The sequence below is a fragment of the Oreochromis niloticus genome, linkage group LG16 (assembly GCF_001858045.2).
Source record: "Oreochromis niloticus isolate F11D_XX linkage group LG16, O_niloticus_UMD_NMBU, whole genome shotgun sequence".
In the NCBI taxonomy this organism is placed as follows: domain Eukaryota; kingdom Metazoa; phylum Chordata; class Actinopteri; order Cichliformes; family Cichlidae; genus Oreochromis; species Oreochromis niloticus.
The window spans coordinates 6,861,070-6,881,171 of record NC_031987.2 but is presented as its reverse complement, the minus strand read 5'-3'; the positions used below and the strand labels follow the sequence as shown (position 1 = coordinate 6,881,171).

The 20,102-nt window shown below is 39.8% G+C and overlaps 2 long non-coding RNA genes across 16 annotated transcripts; both read left to right on the top strand.

The window, feature by feature from the left end:
* Positions 1 to 2,513: 2,513 nt before the first annotated feature.
* Positions 2,514 to 5,389, top strand: LOC102079301 (uncharacterized). 14 transcript variants are annotated; one of them, XR_002058823.2, is made up of 7 exons: positions 2,583 to 2,768; positions 3,340 to 3,449; positions 3,798 to 4,381; positions 4,494 to 4,643; positions 4,813 to 4,956; positions 5,054 to 5,201; positions 5,318 to 5,389. It is a non-coding gene; the product is annotated as an uncharacterized LOC102079301 (long non-coding RNA). The 14 variants fall into 14 exon arrangements; XR_003216761.1 differs by having other exon boundaries at positions 2,587 to 3,165; positions 3,358 to 3,449; positions 4,181 to 4,381; XR_003216760.1 differs by lacking the exon at positions 2,583 to 2,768 and adding an exon at positions 2,514 to 2,562 and having other exon boundaries at positions 3,340 to 4,381.
* Positions 5,390 to 7,235: 1,846 nt separating this feature from the next.
* LOC109197694 (uncharacterized) lies at positions 7,236 to 8,925 on the top strand. 2 transcript variants are annotated; one of them, XR_003216762.1, is made up of 3 exons: positions 7,236 to 7,425; positions 7,523 to 7,633; positions 8,120 to 8,925. It is a non-coding gene; the product is annotated as an uncharacterized LOC109197694 (long non-coding RNA). The 2 variants fall into 2 exon arrangements; XR_002058815.2 differs by having other exon boundaries at positions 7,523 to 7,725.
* The last annotated feature ends 11,177 nt before the right edge of the window (positions 8,926 to 20,102 follow it).

The window sequence follows — 20,102 nt, the reverse complement described above, 5'->3', positions numbered from 1 at the left end:
AGTAACTATTGCTTTACTTAAAAACAAACAAACAAACTTTTAACCCTCTGGGGTCCAAGGTATAATTGGCCATTTTTAACTACTTTTGATTTTCCCTCCACATTTTACCTTTAAAAACTATTTACTTTGCCTTGTTTGGTTTCATCCTTTTCAGCACAACCTCACGTGTCTGAATTTACAGTTATGTTTTCATTTTGACATACTGTATTAACACATTTGATCTAAAATCAGACAAAAAACATAAAATCAGAGTAGAAAAAGCTATGTTTTTTTACTGTAACAACCACAAACATGTTTAATGAATATATTTCATAACTTTAAATGCAAATATAAATTGTCAATTTTAAAATCCTATGCGCACGTTTTGCAAACAACAAAGTTATTTGCATCCATTTACCTTTTACCTTGATTTTGTTAAATAACCATTTCAAAGTATTTACAAAACAATCAGCTGTTCTGCATTAAATAAGATGCCGCACAAATTATTTGTGCCACTCCAAAAAAATAATTTCTGTCCACCATAAAGGAGAACATCACAGCCTGATACCTGCAGGTCTGACAGCAGCAGGTGTATCCCTCCTTTTTCTACCTGGAGACAGCAGTCGCCTCATTGTTCTGACACACAACACAAAACTATCCACAACACTACACTAACTACACAAGACAACACATTAACTACACACTCCAAATACCCTAAACGTCACAAATCTGTCACATCTCAAAACTCGCTCTCTCTCTTTTTCTGCTCTCTCTATCTCTCTCTCCGTCACTCCTAAAACTTCACGTTTTTTGTTTTTTGTTTTGCTCATAAGCAGAGAGTGCTTGCTAGCGCTGTCCTTAGACAGTAAACGTGACGAAACTATTGAGGAAAAAAAACGCCGCGTATATATTGTTTATCATGACTCTGGTTTTACTTGGCCTATCAACACAATTTATAAACTGGTATATATCACCTTGTTGCTTTGTCTTGAAGTGGTCATGTGATTGGCTTTCCACGACTACTTTATTCTTCCTCAGTCAAACAGCAGCACTCATGCGATTGTTTTGCCCCCTTAGCTCCAGGGGTCCGTTCTTCGTACCTCGCTAAGTAAGTTAGCCGGATTTGATTGTTGACGATTTCGCGTGATCTTGGATCATTCGGTTCTCCGAAGCTCATCCGGGACTTGCTGTCATAGCAACAGATCCGTAAGCGTAAACCTGCTCGGCAGCAGGCTTACTTTATGTAAACAAGATTAGATCGCGGCCACTCAGGTATGTCCGCTGCATTTATACGAAAGCAACAGCGATATTTCGCCACTGTTTTACCATAAATAAATATTATCAATGTAACTAAAGATAATGCAGCATTTGATTCTTTTATTGATTTCATACAGATACATACAGGTCATTTCCGAAAAAAAGGGAAATGTACTATTAATCATTCCATGTCATGTAGTAGATTATGTCAGTTGTAATTCATATTTCAGGGTAGTACCTAATAGTAAATTACTACGTGCAATCAAGATGAGAGACCACGGCTATAGAGCGAAGGTGGATTTGGGAAGTCTGTCGCAGCCATGTCCTGTCCGTTTGTACGCGAGCAACCCATTGCGGAAGGTGCAAGATTGATAAGGAGAGTTTTCAGAATTCAGCGTATATTGCGGGATAGACGGGATATATATATATATACATCAACTTACTGTGCATGCTTCAGTCACCCCTTGCATGGGAACAGGTAGAAGTGATGGAGTGTTACGTAAAACTACACACAAAAAAACCCACAATGTCAATAAATGTCACAGTACAAAAAGCATTTTAATTAAGGCAACAACCAAATATTTTACACTGTACAAATAGCACCAGTTATGAAGGTGCTGCTACTGCACCTCGGCTGCTGGTCTAAGGAAGAGCTGCCCCCAGGGATGCCCTCAACAATGGGTCTGGTGGCATTCAACCCTAGGGCCAGCTCCTCTGCCGGGGTGTGACGAGGGGGTGCAGGACCACCACCTGTCTTTATTTGCTCTGCCCTTTTCTTGGTTGCTGTTATAAACAAACAAACAGATTATTTCAGGGTCTCTTTTCAGGAGACTAAAAGCAATATAAGTGATAAATATTACCATTCTGTAGAATATTCTTATATTTCACTTTTACTTGTTCCCATGTTCTAGTGGGTCCTGTTGTGGCTCTAATGTGAAAGAGGATATAATGTAATATAATATAATAAATTACTTACGAGTTTAATTTGTCAGCAACTTTCTGCCAGCCCTCTCTCCTTGCTTTTGCAGCCTTTGCAGTGTTCCCTTGCGTTTTAATTAAACTCTGAAACTCCTGAAATCCCTCAATCAAGAGTTCTTGCTCTGCTGCCGTAAAATACTGAGCGCGCTCCTTCGACATCTTCGCCGACCAATCACAGGGTTGCCGATCAATGTTTCTACTATCGATGCGTAGCCCCTTTTAAACCACCCAGTGATCTCAGATTACTTCATCCAGCTATACTAATCGTCAACAACAGGTGTGTTCGGAGAACCGGATTAGCGAGCTCAAAGTTAGCGCGATGATTTGATCTTGGATGCAGTAAGCGAGGTACGAAGAACGGACCCCAGGTGTTGTGCTAGAAAGTGATTGTGATTACCGTCCGCGGGAGCGCGCGTAGTTGCTTAAAGCTGTAGCGTCCAGATTACTTATGTAGTCAGCTACTTCTAGCAGAGTGAAGCTGACCCCCCACCCACTTGAAACGTAAAGGCAAATAGGCGGAGCGGTTAGTGCTACGTTTGTGCTGATTTGTGCAGGTAAAATTAGCGTTTGTGCTGCTACGGTTTCCGAGATATTAAAAGTTATATTTTTTGCTGATGACGTCACCATCCCCCCAGACTGCTCCAAAACAAACCAAAATGGTCTACTTTTTTAGTGCTACGTTTGTGCTGATTTGTGCAGGTAAAATTAGCGTTTGTGCTGCTACGGTTTCCGAGATATAATGATTTTAATTATTACGGCCTACGCTGTATAACACCAGTGTCTGTGGCAGTGAGTTTCAGCAGCTGTGGAATTTTGCACTTTTATAGAAGACTGTTCACTTTTTCTAGGCTTGCTGCATATTAACTTTAATTAGTTTACACTTTAGTAACACAATTTATTCAGCGGAAAGGTCGATATTTCTTTTGTTACCAGTGCAGAAACGTACACAAGGTAGGCTAAAGTTTTCTGTGGCAAAACTGAGTTTCATTTGAAGTGATTCACGTATACCTAAATTATTATTATTTTTACATATCCAGTTGGCCTCTATGATTTTGTTTTGAATTATATATGTTCATTATTATTAATGTAGCTCTCTCAGAAAAAATGAAGTGTTTGCTTTGATAGGTTGTTTCCTACGTGTAGAAAACTGAATATTCCACAGCACCTAGGCCAGGGATGTTCAACCTGCGGCTCTAAAGCCACATGTGGCTCTCCGGCCCCTCCACTGTGACCAAGTAAGTTATGTTTTATTATAAAGACAACAAGAAAGGGTTCTGTTTTAATGAAATATCTGCATTGACTATTCACTGAATGTACAAGGGTCTTAAAAGTGGTTTAATGTTTCTTAGCTTCAAATCTGTTTACTGTAATTTTCAAGTTGGTTGCCCATCTTTCCTAATTTTCAATTATCATGGAAAGGACTCATGTAGCTGGCTTCATTTTAACAAATACTTTTTTCCGTTATAAAGCTTTGATGATTCATTTTCTTATCAAATCTAAAAATTAACATTTTTATTTACATTTCCATAGCTTACACGATACAACAACTCATTTTCTAGATATTTATAAGCTTTCTTTTTTAGGCTCTAGACAGGTTTTGTAGCAGCAGGGGAAAAGGGGCCCTTTGAACTGAAAAGGATGCTGACCCCTGACTTAAGCCACCAGGTCAAGACACAACAAATACAGAAAAATTATTGACAGAAAAATGGAACGGTTACTTTCAAGGCTACGGGTGCAGGTGAATGGGTGTGTAAAAGCAAATATGCATCAGACTGACAAAGAAAAGAGTGTTAAACGATTTTTAATTTAGAACTTTAACTTTATGTGCAAAACTGAACTTACTGATAACACACACTAGTCATTCGAACACATGTAACTGTAATGAACCAAATAAAACAGAAACATGCAGGCAGCACTCATTATACCGTGTATAACGCAGCATGGGGTTGTATTTTTTTCTTTTCAGATGCTCCTGTCACTCCATTTCCCAGGTCATCATAGCACTCCCACACACACGGAGCTCTCCTGCAGTATGCAGTGTAATGGCCCAAACCATCAGTGGTCATCTTTCCGTGGAAAGCAATTAATGCCCTCAAAGTGAACGACTTTCCTTGGAGAACCAGGTTGGAGGGAAATTCGTTCAGTGGAAATTCTGTTTGGTTTGCAAGTTCAGTATCAATCCACACAATATCTCCAATGTTGTAGCTGTGAGTAACTGTCCCTGCACAGAGCTCATTTCCTGTGGTGCTGTCTTCTGTTTTGAATTCTGATGGACACAGAGATGGATTGGAGAGTGGCCTGAGGCAGGTAGACTCAGGTAGGCCAAGTCCTGCTTCCACAGCAGTGCCAAGATGAGCCATACCAGACTCTTTGAGGACAGAGATGGCAGGAGAAACAAATGGCACTTCCCTTGTCATCCCTTTGCTGAGGTAGCAGTGCTGTGAAGAGCAGTGTTTGGTAAAATAAACACTTGAGATGTTCCTCATTGTCTTAGCAATTACAGCGGAGACATTGCACTGAGCATCAATTTGGATCGCACCAGACCTCAACGAGACAGATTCAAACATTACACTAAGCAGCTCTGCTCTCCTCCTGTAGGTTTGTTGGGTCACACCATCTGTGGCAATGGCTTTCACCAGCTGCAGGACTGGGTTTTCACTGTCTTTCAGAACAGCATTTTGAAATGTTGAGCTGTCACAGAAGGCACAACATAAGCACTGAAAAAATGCATCAAAAGCACAGGTATTGAGCACAGAGATTGTCGATTCCCCTAGTCTAATAGGCTGATGGAGGTTTCCATTTTTTAATAATCCCACCTTCACTCTTTTGGCCCCAAAAGTTTCATCTGCATGGAGCCATTCGGTACATGAAGAGAGGTAGGAAGTTCTCTTCCTTTTTTTGGGTGGAACAGCTAGGCCCCTCCCGTTCTCAACTGGATCCCCATCAGCCGGAAGAATGTTTGTGGCAGCATCAGATCCCACAAACGGGTGAGCATCCATTTTTATTTTGTCTTCTGCACTGTGAGTCGTCATGGATCCAGAATTGGCATCTGTGACTTTCAGTGATCCCACTGTTGCCTCATCTTTGACCTTTTCTTTCACAGAACAAATCCGCATATTTCCCTCGATGAAGGAAAGATGACGAGCAATGAAGCGATCGACTCGAACAGGCAAGTTTTCATGTTTGAAAAGTCCGTGTTTTATGTTTTTGAACTCAGCTTCAACAGTGGCTGAACTTGCTGTGATGCTGGTGCTTTGGAAGAGAGGGACCATTATTCCTGTCCAGAGTGGCAAGTAACTTGCCAGTCTTATTATACAGTGGGGCAAAAAAGTATTTAGTCAGCCACCGATTGTGCAAGTGCCCCCACCTAAAATGATGACAGAGGCCAGTAATTTGCACCAGAGGTACACGTCAACTGTGAGAGACAGAATGTGAAAAAAAAATCCATGAATACACATGGTAGGATTTGTAAAGAATTTATTCGTAAATCAGGGTGGCAAATAAGTATTTGGTCAATAACAAAAATACAACTCAATACTTTGTAACATAACCTTTGTTGGCAATAACAGAGGCCAAACGTTTACTATAGGTCTTTACCAGGTTTGCACACACAGTAGCTGGTATTTTGGCCCATTCCTCCATGCAGATCTTCTCCAGAGCAGTGATGTTTTGGGGCTGTCGCCGAGCAACACGGACTTTCAACTCCCGCAACAGATTTTCTATGGGGTTGAGGTCTGGAGACTGGCTAGGCCACTCCAGGACTTTCAAATGCTTCTTACGGAGCCACTCCTTTGTTGCCCGGGCGGTGTGTTTTGGATCATTGTCATGTTGGAAGACCCAGCCGCGTTTCATCTTCAAAGTTCTCACTGATGGAAGGAGGTTTTGGCTCAAAATCTCACGATACATGGCCCCATTCATTCTGTCCTTAACACGGATCAGTCGTCCTGTCCCCTTGGCAGAAAAACAGCCCCATAGCATGTTTCCACCCCCATGCTTCACAGTAGGTATGGTGTTCTTGGGATGCAACTCAGTATTCTTCGTCCTCCAAACACGACAAGTTGAGTTTATACCAAAAAGTTCTACTTTGGTTTCATCTGACCACATGACATTCTCCCAATCCTCTGCTGTATCATCCATGTGCTCTCTGGCAAACTTCAGACGGGCCTGGACATGCACTGGCTTCAGCAGCGGAACACGTCTGGCACTGCGGGATCTGATTCCCTGCCGTTTTAGTGTGTTACTGATGGTGACCTTTGTTACTTTGGTCCCAGCTCTCTGCAGGTCATTCACCAGGTCCCCCCGTGTGGTTCTGGGATCTTTGCTCACCGTTCTCATGATCATTTTGACTCCACGGGATGAGATCTTGCGTGGAGCCCCAGATCATGGGAGATTATCAGTGGTCTTGTATGTCTTCCATTTCCTGATGATTGCTCCCACAGTTGATTTTTTTCACACCAAGCTGCTTGCCTATTGTAGATTCACTCTTCCCAGCCTGGTGCAGGTCTACAATACTTTTCCTGGTGTCCTTCGAGAGCTCTTTGGTCTTGGCCATGGCGGAGTTTGGAGTCTGACTGTTTGAGGCTGTGGACAGGTGTCTTTTATGCAGATGATGAGTTTGAACAGGTGCCATTCATACAGGTAATGAGTGGGGGACAGAAAAGCGTCTTACAGAAGACGTTACAGGTCTGTGGGAGCCAGGGATTTTCCATGTTTGAGGTGACCAAATACTTATTTGCCACCCTGATTTACGAATAAATTCTTTACAAATCCTACCATGTGTATTCATGGATTTTTTTATTTTTTTTTTCACATTCTGTCTCTCACAGTTGACGTGTACCTCTGGTGCAAATTACTGGCCTCTGTCATCATTTTAGGTGGGGGCACTTGCACAATCGGTGGCTGACTAAATACTTTTTTGCCCCACTGTATGAGGAATAATCTCAGGGAGAAAGTGAATATTATCTCTATCCCCGTTTGCTGCAGCAAGTGACCTGCTCTCCTCACATATTTCTGTTACCCAGTGTCGCAGGTCTGTCTGGATCTCATCCACTGAATCCACTCTCTCACTTTCCTCCGTCTGTTCATCTGGAATGATGATGGAGTCTTGAGCAATTTGGGCTTTCAGGTATTTCTTGCACCTTTCTGAGGGAAGAGGGGCTCCAGAACTGTCATCACCTTCTGCCTCACTGAGGGCCACAACAGTGATAGCACGTAGGAGCTGTTTTGCATGGTCCAAACATTGAGACTGAAGAAGTTTTCCTAATGACCTGACAAAGAAATCTTTAACACGATGTGTTTTCTTCTTCAGGCAGTCCCACTGGCATATCATCTTGATGCAGTGCGCAACATCAACCCTGATAAAACATGGGGGGAGTTTGGCAGACTGGGTTCCAAGAAGGACATGAAAGCATTCATTAAGGTAGGACTTCAGATCAGGATGAGGAGTGAAAGCCTTGACCAGAGCTCCCAGAATTGCCAGAGAAAAGTCACTCACAGCTTCCTTTGGCACAGGTGCACCTGCACGAATTCATTCTGTCAACCAGTTTGCGATGGCATTAACATCGTGTTTCTCTGACAGCATTTGCACCACTGGGACACTGGGGCAATTGTTTTGTTTCAGAATACCTTGATAAAGGAAGATATGCCCAGATTTGCCATTTGGTCTCAGCAGTTTTTTCACAACTGAACCGGTTGCATCAAAACACACAGTTGGGGGAGATTTTTTTGACAATGTCTTATAAACATGCATCTGTGTTTGACTCCAGTAGTGACAGAAAAACCTGTCCAGTCCAATATCTCGGATGCTACCACTGTGAGGAACGCTATATTTTAACAATTGCAGAGATGCAATGGGGTCCTTATCTCCTAATTCCAAGTCTTTTCTCTCTTGTTTGGCTTTTCGCAGAGTGGCCAAATTTGGAAGGTGGCTTGGCTCAGGATCTCCAACATCCATCAGATCTGCTGCCTTCGCTGACCTCCATACAGCCGGTTCCATTCTGCCCTCACACAGCTCTTTAGAGATCTGTTCACGCAGGTTTCCAGACATGAACCGCTTGGAGTGGCCAGTGTGCAGGGAGAGATCTGTATTTCTCATGAAACACTGAAGCACCATTGGACTATTAATTGCTGGCTGTCTGTCACATGACATTTCTAACTGGCCATGACACTCCTTACAGTCGCCTCTGATGTCCAGATAATTATTGTTGACAGTTGGATGGACCTTTGCTCTTCGGAACACAAGTGTACATGTATTTTTGATCTTCTTCCATATAAGATCGTTGATGATATGAGTCCAAGTGCCAGGTTTCAAAATTGTGTATTCCCTTTTTTGGGCAGGAGAAAACTTGTCATTGTATTCAACTGTTTCAGGAATAAATTTAACCCAGTCCTCAAAAGGGACTTCTAGTTCAAAAGCTTGACAGTTTTCTTGTCCAGGAGAAATGCAATGTGAATCTAACTCTCCTTCACTATTACTTTCCTGATCACTGATTTCCAAAGCTGACCAGATGTTGTGTCTATTTAGCTTCACAAAAGTGTACAGGGCCTTTGCTGACATCTTGTCTTCTAGCTGCTGACTCAGCTCTTTCCAGACTGATGCAGCTGGAGTGGCTATTTTGCCATTTTGGACTATGGCCTCTTTTGAATTGCAAAGAATTGCAAAAATGGAAACCTTGTCTACAGATGGCTTTCGAGGCATCTAAATAAAAAAAACACACAATGATTATGATGGAGCAAAATGTGATTTCTGACCTATATATTCAGCCAGGAGCAACCCCTCCCCCAAGTTCTCCACCAATCTACACTTACATATTTTGTTGAATTATTGTTTTTAAGATGGAGCTTTTGTCAGTTTATTAAATTGAGTCTGAGTGTTTAACCCATTAACATGTACTGTACAGCACTTTAATCCAGTGTGATACATGTTTTTAAAGTGCTTTAGAAACTTTTTTCTTGGACAGTTTTGAAAATGTTTAACACCCCCCCCCCAAAAAACCCCTTTGATCCAGACAGTTAGCTATATCATGTATTAACTCAGTAACTAAAACCTCAGTATTTTAAATGTAAGCTTACCTTGTTCAGAAACCAGATGTAACACGCTGTTCTAAGAATCCTTCAGACACAGTAAAGCCAAATAATAGTTTTTTCTGCCAGAAAATGTGTATTTGATGCAAAAGACTGCTAGCTTGTTTGTCTCTCAAAAAGTGTTCATGGGAGTGTAAAATGTTCAAATGTAGTTTTCAATAAAGTTTTTTTAATCCACCTTAAGAAAAATACTCAAGCATTTGCATCGTAGTTTTATGAACAAAAAGTGATTGAAGTAAAGAAATTGAAGTTAAATACACTCATTACAAATTTAGCTGATTAAATACAACAAGAGGTTTTTTTTAACAGAACTTTATTGAACAAGACATTTTTCAGCAGTAACACCATAACAGAATATCTCATCATAGCAGCACAAACGCTAATTTCACCTGCACAAATCAGCACAAACGTAGCACTAAAAAAGTAGACCATTTTGGCCTGTTTTGGAGCAGTCTGGGGGATGGTGACCTTTGAATGACCTATAAAATAATGTTTAATATCTCAAAAACCGTAGCAGCACAAACGCTAATTTTAACTGCACGAATCTGCACAAACGTAGCACTAACCGCTCCGCCTTTACGTTTCAAGTGGGTGGGGGGTCAGCTTCACTCTGCTTTTATAGGTGATCCTCACTTGTGTGCACGTGCATGTAGGTGAACGCTCACGGCATGACGTGAGGAACTGAGCTCACAGCTCAGTTCCTTTCTGCTTTGATCTTGCAGCACGTGACCTCCACTCGAGTCCTTAAATAGGGGTGAAACAGCGGGCTTTATACTTGAATCTTGCATTTTGCATTTTAGTTGTCGTACGTTAAATGTACAGACCGCGATCTTCCCTTTCTGAAAGCTCAGAGAAAACGGATTTCCAAAGTAATTGTAGCGAAACTAAGTCATTGCCAAGGACAGAGTTCTTAAGTATACCCCCTCTCTCTATATCACTAAACAATTTTCAAAGCTATCTTTAACTAAGACAGAGCAAAGAGACGCATATTGAAAAACAATGACCAATCAAACAGGTAGGAGTGGTCCGGGAATCCCAATAGACAAGGAAGAAAACAGAGAAATATACAGAGTTAGGTTGGAAAACTGTATGGAAAACCAAGTTAGGCGAGTGGTAAAAAAATCAGGCGAAGTCATCAGTGAGGAAAAAGTCGAAGCCATTTACAAGAGGCTTACCAATAAAATCTGGGCTGAAGTCGAGGATCAATTTGATGAGATTCTCATAGTGGACTTCAACAAGCTCTACAACATGATTTTCAAAGCCCTGTGTGAAAAGTGGAAAAGTGCAGAAACAGTGCTGCTAATAATGAAATTAAATCTTCCACTTATTGACAACACAATTGTGGTAACCTTTATAGAAGAGGCAGCCAAACTAATGATAAGAAATCAAAGAAACGCATATTCAAAAACAACAGAAACCAACACAGGCAGGAGTGATCCAGGAATTCCAATAGACAAGAAAGAAAGCAGCAGAAATGACAGATTTAGGTTGGAAAAGTGTATGGCAGTCCTGGTTAAGCGATTGGTTAGAAATCAGGTGGAGTCATCAGTTTGGAAGAAGTTAAAGCCATCTGCAAGAGGCTTACCAGCAAAATCTGGGCTGAAATGGAGGATCAACTTCATGTAAATCTCTTAATAGAGTCTGACAGGCTCCCAGAGATGATTTTCAACGGCCTTTGTAAAAAATGGCAAAGTGCAGAAATAGTGCTGCTAATGATGAAATTAAATCTCCCACTAATTGACAACATAATTGTTGTAACTTTGATAGAAGAGGCAGCCAAACTAACGAAGAGAGAGCAAAGAAGTGCATATTCAAAACAATAGCAGCAAACACAGGTAGGAGTGATTCAGCTTTTATTTCAGAGCCTAAAGAAAATGTAATGCCCGGAAATGTGACAATACAGAAGAAAAAAGTCATAATCATACTTGTAACGCTTGTATTGACAGGAAAAACATTTCAATACAAAATCAGAAAACACAGAAACCAAAGAAACTGGAACTCCAATAGAAGAGAAAGAAATAGAGAAAGAAACAGATTATATTTGGAAATGGGTATGCATTCCTGGTTAGGCGATTGGTTAGAAAATCAGGTGAAGTCATCAGTTTGCAAGAAGTTAAAGCCATCTCCAAGAGGCTTACCAGCAAAATCTTGGCTGAAATGGAGGATGAAGTTCATGTAAATCTCTTAAAAGAGTCTCACAGGCCCTTAAAGATGATTTGCAACGCCCTTTGTAAAAAGTGGCAAAGTGCAGAAACAGTGCTGCTAATGATGAAATTAAATCTCCCACTCATCGACAACGTAATTTTTGTAACTCTCATAGAGGAAGCAGCCAAACTATCCAAGAGACCAAGTCGCATAAGTCGATTTTTCTCATTTGTAGGTCGACTTTTTTCCTCCTGTCTGTGCTGCATGCAGAGTTCCAACACAGCTGACTGCGGTGTGGAACAACAAATCATTGTGTTTCAGAGCCTGAAAGAGGCTGAAAACAAGCCTGAAAACGAGAAAGAAATAGTAGTCATGCGACTGTGTGTTCTTTCTGTAACTTTAAGAACTGTAACTGCTCTTTCAACGTTAATGTCAAATTGAGCATCCCGAAACAATTCAGTTTAGTGTAATGCAGAGAAAGACAGCTGCTGCTTTAAAGGCAGTACTGATGACTAAATTGTCATCTTGATTTTTTTTCAAATACACTCTTAGAAAGGATGTGTTAAAAATGACACAAAAATGTGTTGTTACACTATTAACACATTTTGTGTGAATTTTAACATAACATGTGTAAGAAAATGTGTAAACATTGAAAAAATGTGTAAAAGCTTAACACACTTGATGTGTTGCACAGTTTAACACATTTTGTGTGTTATTTTCGGAATCTAACAACAGGACCTAAAATTAGCAGCGCAGTAATTTGATGCTAGCCCTTTGTTTAGTGAAATAAATTGTAGATGAACAATGTATTAAAACTATATTAACTGAATAAATAAAATGTTTAGTTATTGTTTGTTTTACATAATCATTTCCTCATTACTTTCAACAAATAACACATTTTATAATGTAATGTGGACCAAGGTGTGTATGGTGTACTAAATTCTGAAAGAGGATTAATTTTTTATTTCTCAATGTGTATGGCATACCAATTAATGGCCATGGCTATACTATAAGCATGAGTATCCACACAGAACAGGCTTAATTTTGACCGTAACATGTGAACTAGGGCAATACAATTGAAGTAAAAGTAGAAAATGAAATGAGTAAGAACACACATGCTGAAAATTGAAACAAATTCCGCCCAGCAACATGACATACCAGCGGCGGGAAGGGGCGCTATCTTTCGCGCCACTGAGACAAAGGAGACAAAGATGGAGGTTATGTCTCCTAGTATGTTGTCAGACCTTACAGTAAGTATAATTTACCAGTTTATCTTAATGTACTGAAATATGTCGGGTTTCTGGAGAATGTGAAACTTTGAATTTATACAAAATATAGGAGTTATATAGGAGTTTGAGTTTAAGTTAATTACTGCTTAACTATACCTAGCTAACCTTAATGTAACAGTCTGCTAACATATCCTACTCTTAATTTTAGTATTAGTTCTTGGCTTTAGTACCATACTTCATTAGAGTAAATGGTTTTGGTAGTATTTTTATGTATTACTTTATTCATGTATTTATCTATTTACTTTATTTATGTATTAGAGTATTCAGAATTGCTCTTAGAACCAGTGTTGTAGTTGAGCTAGCGGCTCCGACAGGCATTCTGGTGTCTATGAGCAACGCCAGAGTCAGAACCTAACCGTAGCAGTGTTGTGTAAAATGGCAATATTGTTGTTAGCTCTGAATATAGCAAATGTAGTCATCACCGAGACCATTCGTTTGCTAGCACATAATGGGAATAAAGACTGAGTAACTTTAACATGAAATATACCTCATATTGACAGAGATAATTATTTTTTAAGCAGTTAAGCAGTTTTTGCATCTAGTATGATTAACTAAAGTATGTGCGCATTCTTTTTAAGGCTTAGTGCTGGAAACATGCTCTGATATAGTTTCTGTTTTATGCAGAACTTCTGAGGAAGTAATAGTCAGTGTTATTTAAAAAAACAACAGCAACTTGACCATGCAAATCTTACTTATTCAGCCATGTGTTTCTTTTTTTCAGCACGCATATGACAACTTAGAATCTGTCAAAGTCCTTGTAACCACTTTTATAGATGAGAAGTAAATTTTTTAAAGTAAATTTAGCATTTTAATAATGTAAATTCCACTACATACTGTAAATTGCACTGTTTCCACTTACTGTGTATCTCATTATTTATTAGAGCTTTTTTTCTCAGTTAAAATTGCTCAGCTGTTACCCATATACCTCTCTCCAACTATCATTCAGGCATGGAGGAACATACACCAGTCGCAGAGCCTGCATTAGCAAGGACTCCCCACTGCCGCTGAATATTCAGAGTACCCACGGTTTTTGGACATGCCAAGTCTGTAAGTTGCTTGTTTCCTGGTAATGGTTTATGTACTCCTTCTTCACTCAGTTGTGTTTTGCATACAAGTATGTAACAGGAGTGGTACATTGGAGCTATGTTATGAGCTCCTAGTGAATATTTTGAAAGTTTTATAATTCAGAGTTGGATCATTATTCACTGGGCTTTATTACAATGAGCATCACTTTTCACATGATCCAAAATCTTACTCGTACCACCAAATGACTATATAGTAGGGACATCAAATGACAATGTAGAAGTACTGCTCATGGAAGTGAAAAACCTACAAAAAAAATCACCTAAATCTGTATGAACTTGCTTTCAGCAGCACTATTTTCAACACAAAAAGCTCTACAGGACAAACCGCAGACAGACAAAATAAGAAATTGGCTGCTAGAACATCAGCTAAAAAGTCCTAATTTTTCTAAGGGTCTGATGGGACCCAAATCATAGCTAAATTAAGAATAATAGACTTGTATTCAGATACCACTCCAAGTAATTGTTATGTTCAATGTGTAGGTAAGCTTGATGTGGAAGTGGGTACAGAATGTGATACTGTAAAGTTTGATTTTAGCCATACAGCTACCAAATGGCAGAATGTACTTTTGATTTCATGTATTTAATGCTTTATTTTAAACTTAAACACTGTTTTTTCTCTCCACAAGGTGGACTTGGAGTTTGGCAAGCTTACAGGAGGAAGACGATCTCTTTTTACGAAAATGGGAAGCCAGTATCATCCGAGCTCAATCAGTAGCTGCCCTGGAAACAAGAGTGATCTAAAGAGTGCAACCAGGCAGTACATCACTGTTGCTAAGAATGACAGAGTACCATTTCTCTGAATGAAGCCCAGACGTGTGTTGGGATAAGCTTTTCAACTGTATTGGGTATGTAACTTGTCCTATCCAGCACCGCTTGTCTTCACCTTCTTTGAGTTTGTCTATGACCTGCCGCTGTCCACCCAAAGGAAAAACCAAAGTACTGGAGCTGATTGCACAGATTAAAGCATGCAAGTAAAATGTTTACCTGTCCAAAATGTAGAGAGTCTCTGTTCACAAGGTGAAACCTCATTTGGCATCTTTGTCAAATACACTGCTTATCAGGACTCTGACCTGCCTATGCAGTGGAAAGGTCAGACAATATGAACTGATTGGGTGAAATTTTGATTTCGGCCTTATATATAGTGACAAGCTTTGATGCTAATAAGCTGTATTTAACCCAAGGTACAAAATTGTATAACCTGGATGCTATATTCGCCAAAATGTATGTTTTTCTGTTTGCATGCAACTGCGCATTTGTTGAATGTGACAATTGTTGAAGATGACAATTGTTGCCTTTAAAAAATTTAATTCATGTATTGTCTGGACATGATTATATCAGAACATATATATATATATATATATATATATATGTATGATATTATGCCCTTTTTTAAATTTTTTTGACATTTTAATGATCTAGAGAGATCGAAAGTTAGTCAGATATGAATTTTGTTTGATTTGTCAAGTAAAAATTGTGACATAGCTTTGGCTAAATTGAATTTTAAACATTTTAATTGAAAATACTCTGACAGCTGTTGTTTATTCAGTTTGTAATGATTTATAATATGCTAAATAAAAATGGAATTCAATAATGTATAATATATACCCATCTTTTTCTCCTTTTTTTCAAAATTGAATGTACACATTTAACACATCTTTGTGTCAAATAAACACTCCTTGTGTTTACATTTTTAACACAGAAGATGTGTTAAAGGAGCAGACACTTAATTGGTGTTAAAAACTGACAATCATGTGTTGTCCTGAGCTGATGCAGCACATGTGTTAAAATTTAACACATCATGTGTCAATTTTAACACATCCCTTCTAAGACTATAGTCTTAATATTTACTGAATACAAAATGGATTTCTATACATTTTACATCAGATGAAACTTTGGTTGCAAGATTCAGATAAATATTTATTAAAAGCTAGACATTTTAAATGAGAATAAGAAAGAAAAGTATTTCTTTGTGCCCCCTTCCATGTTAATGCCCTACCTGGCCCTCTGGCAAACTTTGTTAGACCCGCCCCTGCACAGCTACCAGCCGTCAGCTATACGTAAAAAAAGGATCCTGGTGTTATTTGTCTCTCAGAAACAGTTCATAACTTCCCTTCAACTCATTCATGTCACCTAAAGGTAAACCTGTTTCTCCATCACCTGTTCAGCTCTGGTGATTCAGTAAGACATCTCCTGGTTTCATCTTCATGTTTCCCTCTCACCACATATCCAAACCGATATCATGACCAGCAGCTTTACAGCTGTGGCTCCAGCAAACATCAGCTGATACTAGAAATTAACATTAAATAATTCTACCGACAGCTGATCAGCTTAAAGGTGCTGCTGTTGTTTAGCGCGACATCCGCTGGTTTCCTCTTTCTGGCGCAGAGAGAAAAGCCAATCAGCTGATCATTGATCAGTTTCATGATTGAATTAGCAACTTTCTAGCTGAAGTAGTAATGAAATCGCGTTCCTTTTCACCTCAACTTTAAGTTCGACCTCCTCGGCTGTAACTGGTCAAGCCCAGAGCAGTCTGGCCTCAGATTAACATCAGAGGTTATTTTATTTTAAAACTATTCATTCGACTTTAATTAGACTGAGAAATATTCTTCACCGTGTCCTTCGTATTATCGTTACCATCACCCCCACGGCCGAGGCAGATGGCCGTCCCTTCTGAGCCTGGTTCTCCGGAGTTTCTGCCTGTTACAGGTAGTTTTTCCTCCCCACTGTCGCAAGTGCTTGCTCATAAGGGATTATTCATTAATTGGGGTTTTCTTGCTGCTACTGTAGGGTCTCTATCTTACAGTATAAAGCAACTTGAGGAGACGGTTGTGATTTGATGCTATATTAAACATCTTAAATTCAACTGAATCTTAAAAAATATAGCATCACATCACCATCAAATCAAGAACTGAAAAATAAAACAAAATGAAAATAAAAACCTAAATTAAAAGCAGTTTGTGATTTGTCTTGTGCTTTCAAAATATATTGTTAAATATGAAAAGCTGCATTTCTATGCTCTGGTCATTAGTACTGGTATTTTAATGTAAGCAAACACAGGGAGCATACACCGATGTGGAAGTACTACAGATGAAGATGCAAAGAAACCATGAAATAATTAATGAAATAGTGAAGTTTATGAATAAAATAAACAACTGTAGCACCGTCTCAGTCTCGTCGAATCGCCCCTCTGCCTCTTCCATTCTAGCATCAACTCTTCTTAACCCTCGTCTAATGTGTGCATATTGTTTGTTGTTGTCTTTCCTAAAGTCACAAAGCTCTTTCAGGATGTTCAGGAGGCTGGGCTCGTCTGTATCCGTGCCCTCTGTGGCTAACCTTAGCTCGGGAGAGTAGCTCCTATCCACGTGGCTTTTCTCTGTCTCCTCTTCTGTCTGAGTTGTGCCTCTCAAACTTCTTGTGACTACCCCCGTTTCCATATTTAAAGCAATCTCACACCTATTATCAGAAAGATTACCGTATCTTATTATAAGAGAAATTTCTCCCACTTCCTGGTGTTTGGAGTCTCTACAGTAAGCAAATGGTAAAGGGGTGGGTGATTCTGGGATTGATGCAGGAGGGCGACAGAAATAAAAGTAAAATATTAAATTTTTGCTGTTATTGACTTTGCTTTACAATATCAAACACTGAGCCAGATGCACAATAGTCATGTACATCACACGTAAACACATTAATGTAAAAACACAGAGGTTAGGCCATCAAAGTGTGTGTAAAAGAAGTGTTTATGTCTGTCTTGCAGTTTCTGTTCCTGTCCGAGGTTTGCAGTGGAGAGCTCAGACCACACAGGACCCCGTCCTCTCCAAACCCTGCTCAGCTCTCTGGTACCAGCACACCCACGCACAACTGGGCACCTTAAAAAATTGTAGAAAAATTCAAGCAAGTAGAAAACGGAATAATAATTATCCATAACTGTGGATGAACTGGCCGTTAGATGAACTGCAGTCTTTGTCCTTTGAGTGTGGCAGGTGGCTTCTTGATGGCTCACACCGTTCCCTCTCTCACCTCCTGCAGGGGCAGTGTCCAGCTCTCTCACCTGTCTGCAGACGGCGGAGGGAGTGGCAGCTCTGCTGATGGAGAGAGGCGGTCTGGAGGAAGGAGATAATGTCGCTCTGGTGTACCCGCCAGGTGAGAGACAATGCAGATGTTAAATGTACTTTTCAGGTGACAGCACCTGGACACTGCAAGCATCGTTCACACCTGTGTGTCTCCTTCTGCAGGTATAGACCTGATCGCAGCCCTTTACGGCTGCCTGTACGCCGGCTGCGTTCCCATCACAGTGCGACCGCCTCACCCTCAGAACATCTCCACCACCCTGCCCACTGTTAAGATGATTGTCGAGGTCAGACTCTTAATTTGTCTGTTAAACCGATGCGGTTTCTCCTTCAGTCAGACCTCCAGGGCTCAAGCTCTCGCTCCCAGCTAATTCCAGACTCGTACGGCTCTGGCTGACTTCTGATTTCCTCTGGGGAAAAAGGGAGCTTAATTTCTTCTTCTGTCTTTCTCTTTCTAATTGTGCAGGTGAGTCACTCGGCGTGTGTGATGACCACCGCCGTCATCTGTAAGCTGCTGCGCTCCAAAGAGGCCATGGCCACGGTGGACATCAGTCCTGGACACCGTACGTACAGCGTTTCATTCATATCCGCACAGGGAAATCACGCTCGCATTAGGTACTTTAATTTAACATAAATGCAGGTCGTGCACAGCCGCCTCACAATGCAGTCTGAGTAGTTCTGGTTGCAGATATAAACCTAAAGAATGCACATTAAATGAAATCCTCTGCTGTGATGAAACCTGCCTTTACAGCTCCATCACTCTGTGATTTATCAGAAAATAAAAACTTGCTGTAGCTGCAAGTCTGTGGAGCTCCCCACCACTGCTTTAGAGACTCGAAGCACCAGAAAGTGGGAATAATTTCTCCTATAATAAGGATTTTAGGTCCCTGATAACAAAAATGAGCAGATTTTATCCAGTTTGGTAACTTTTACATAACTAGAGAGGAAAATATAGCCACATTATTATAATTACTATGGTTATTTTTGGAAAAGAGGTTGATAAGTTTTGATAAATTTGGAGGTTTGCAGCAGAGACAGAATCACATATTCTGCTTATTTTAATGATATTTTAATGACTTTAGAAACCAGAAGCCTGATTGTTTGTTTTTTACATTGAGACAATGTTTACACAGAAGGACTATATATGGTCTTTTTTACTTTCAGGGATTTAGGATCTCTGAAGAAAAACTATCAATTTTTATTACTTAGAGATTTTTCAACATCTAACAAGGACATCGAGGACAAAGTTAAACGGTCCTGATTTTTGCGTAACTTTAAGAATTTGAATGTGAAGAGAAGAAAAGATCCATGAACGTAATGATTCAAAGGGTTCAAATATCTTTGAATTTATGTGCTTCAATATATTTTTCGGACTGAGGAAAACAGAGAATTAAGTATTCTGAAGAGCGTAAGATTATGAAAAAACTAGAGATATGAAATATCCAGATTTTAGAGGCCCAAAGAGGTGAAGAGCAAGCAGCAAACAGAGAAAGCTTTGTAAAGTAAACAGTTTTAGCTTATCCTTTAATCCTTTAATCTTGACTGCTGTCACCAACCTGCGCTCTGTGCAGGCTGTCTGTGTGCAGAAACAACATCACATCAGAGGGTCTGCTGTTGTTGGCTCGGGCTGTGAAATCCAGCTCGACTCTGACTCACATCTACATCTGGGGAAACCACCTGGAGGAGGAGCCCGTATGCAGGTACACCCCTCAGATGTCTGTTTCATCTTCTCCTCTAAACACCATCACCCCTCTAACAGATCCACGCCATAAAAGTGCACATGAGTATTATACACAACAACATCAGCATCAGCACCCTGCAGACACACAGGTTAGATGTGACTATAACGGCTTCATCAGATTTGGACTCTCAGAGAATAAAAACCGTTCAGAAGTCGCCTGAGAATGATCAAGATTTTAGGATTTCTACACAGTTGAACAAATTCCTTGATATTCATCAGTGTGTTTATTGTTCACAGCATTTAGAGACTGTTTCATATTTAATTCTGTATAGTTTATGTTGCTTTTAAATTAATCCCTAAACTTTTTTCTGATTTTCAATTTTTTTTGACATCAGGGTTTTAACTGTAAGTAAAAAGCAAATGAGATTTTATTTTTAAATTTGATTGGGTTTTGTTGTTTTGTTTGTTTTTTTCTTTTTGTTTGTGAATTTATAAGTTCTCTGGGACGACACAATTTTTAAATTGTATTATAATATAA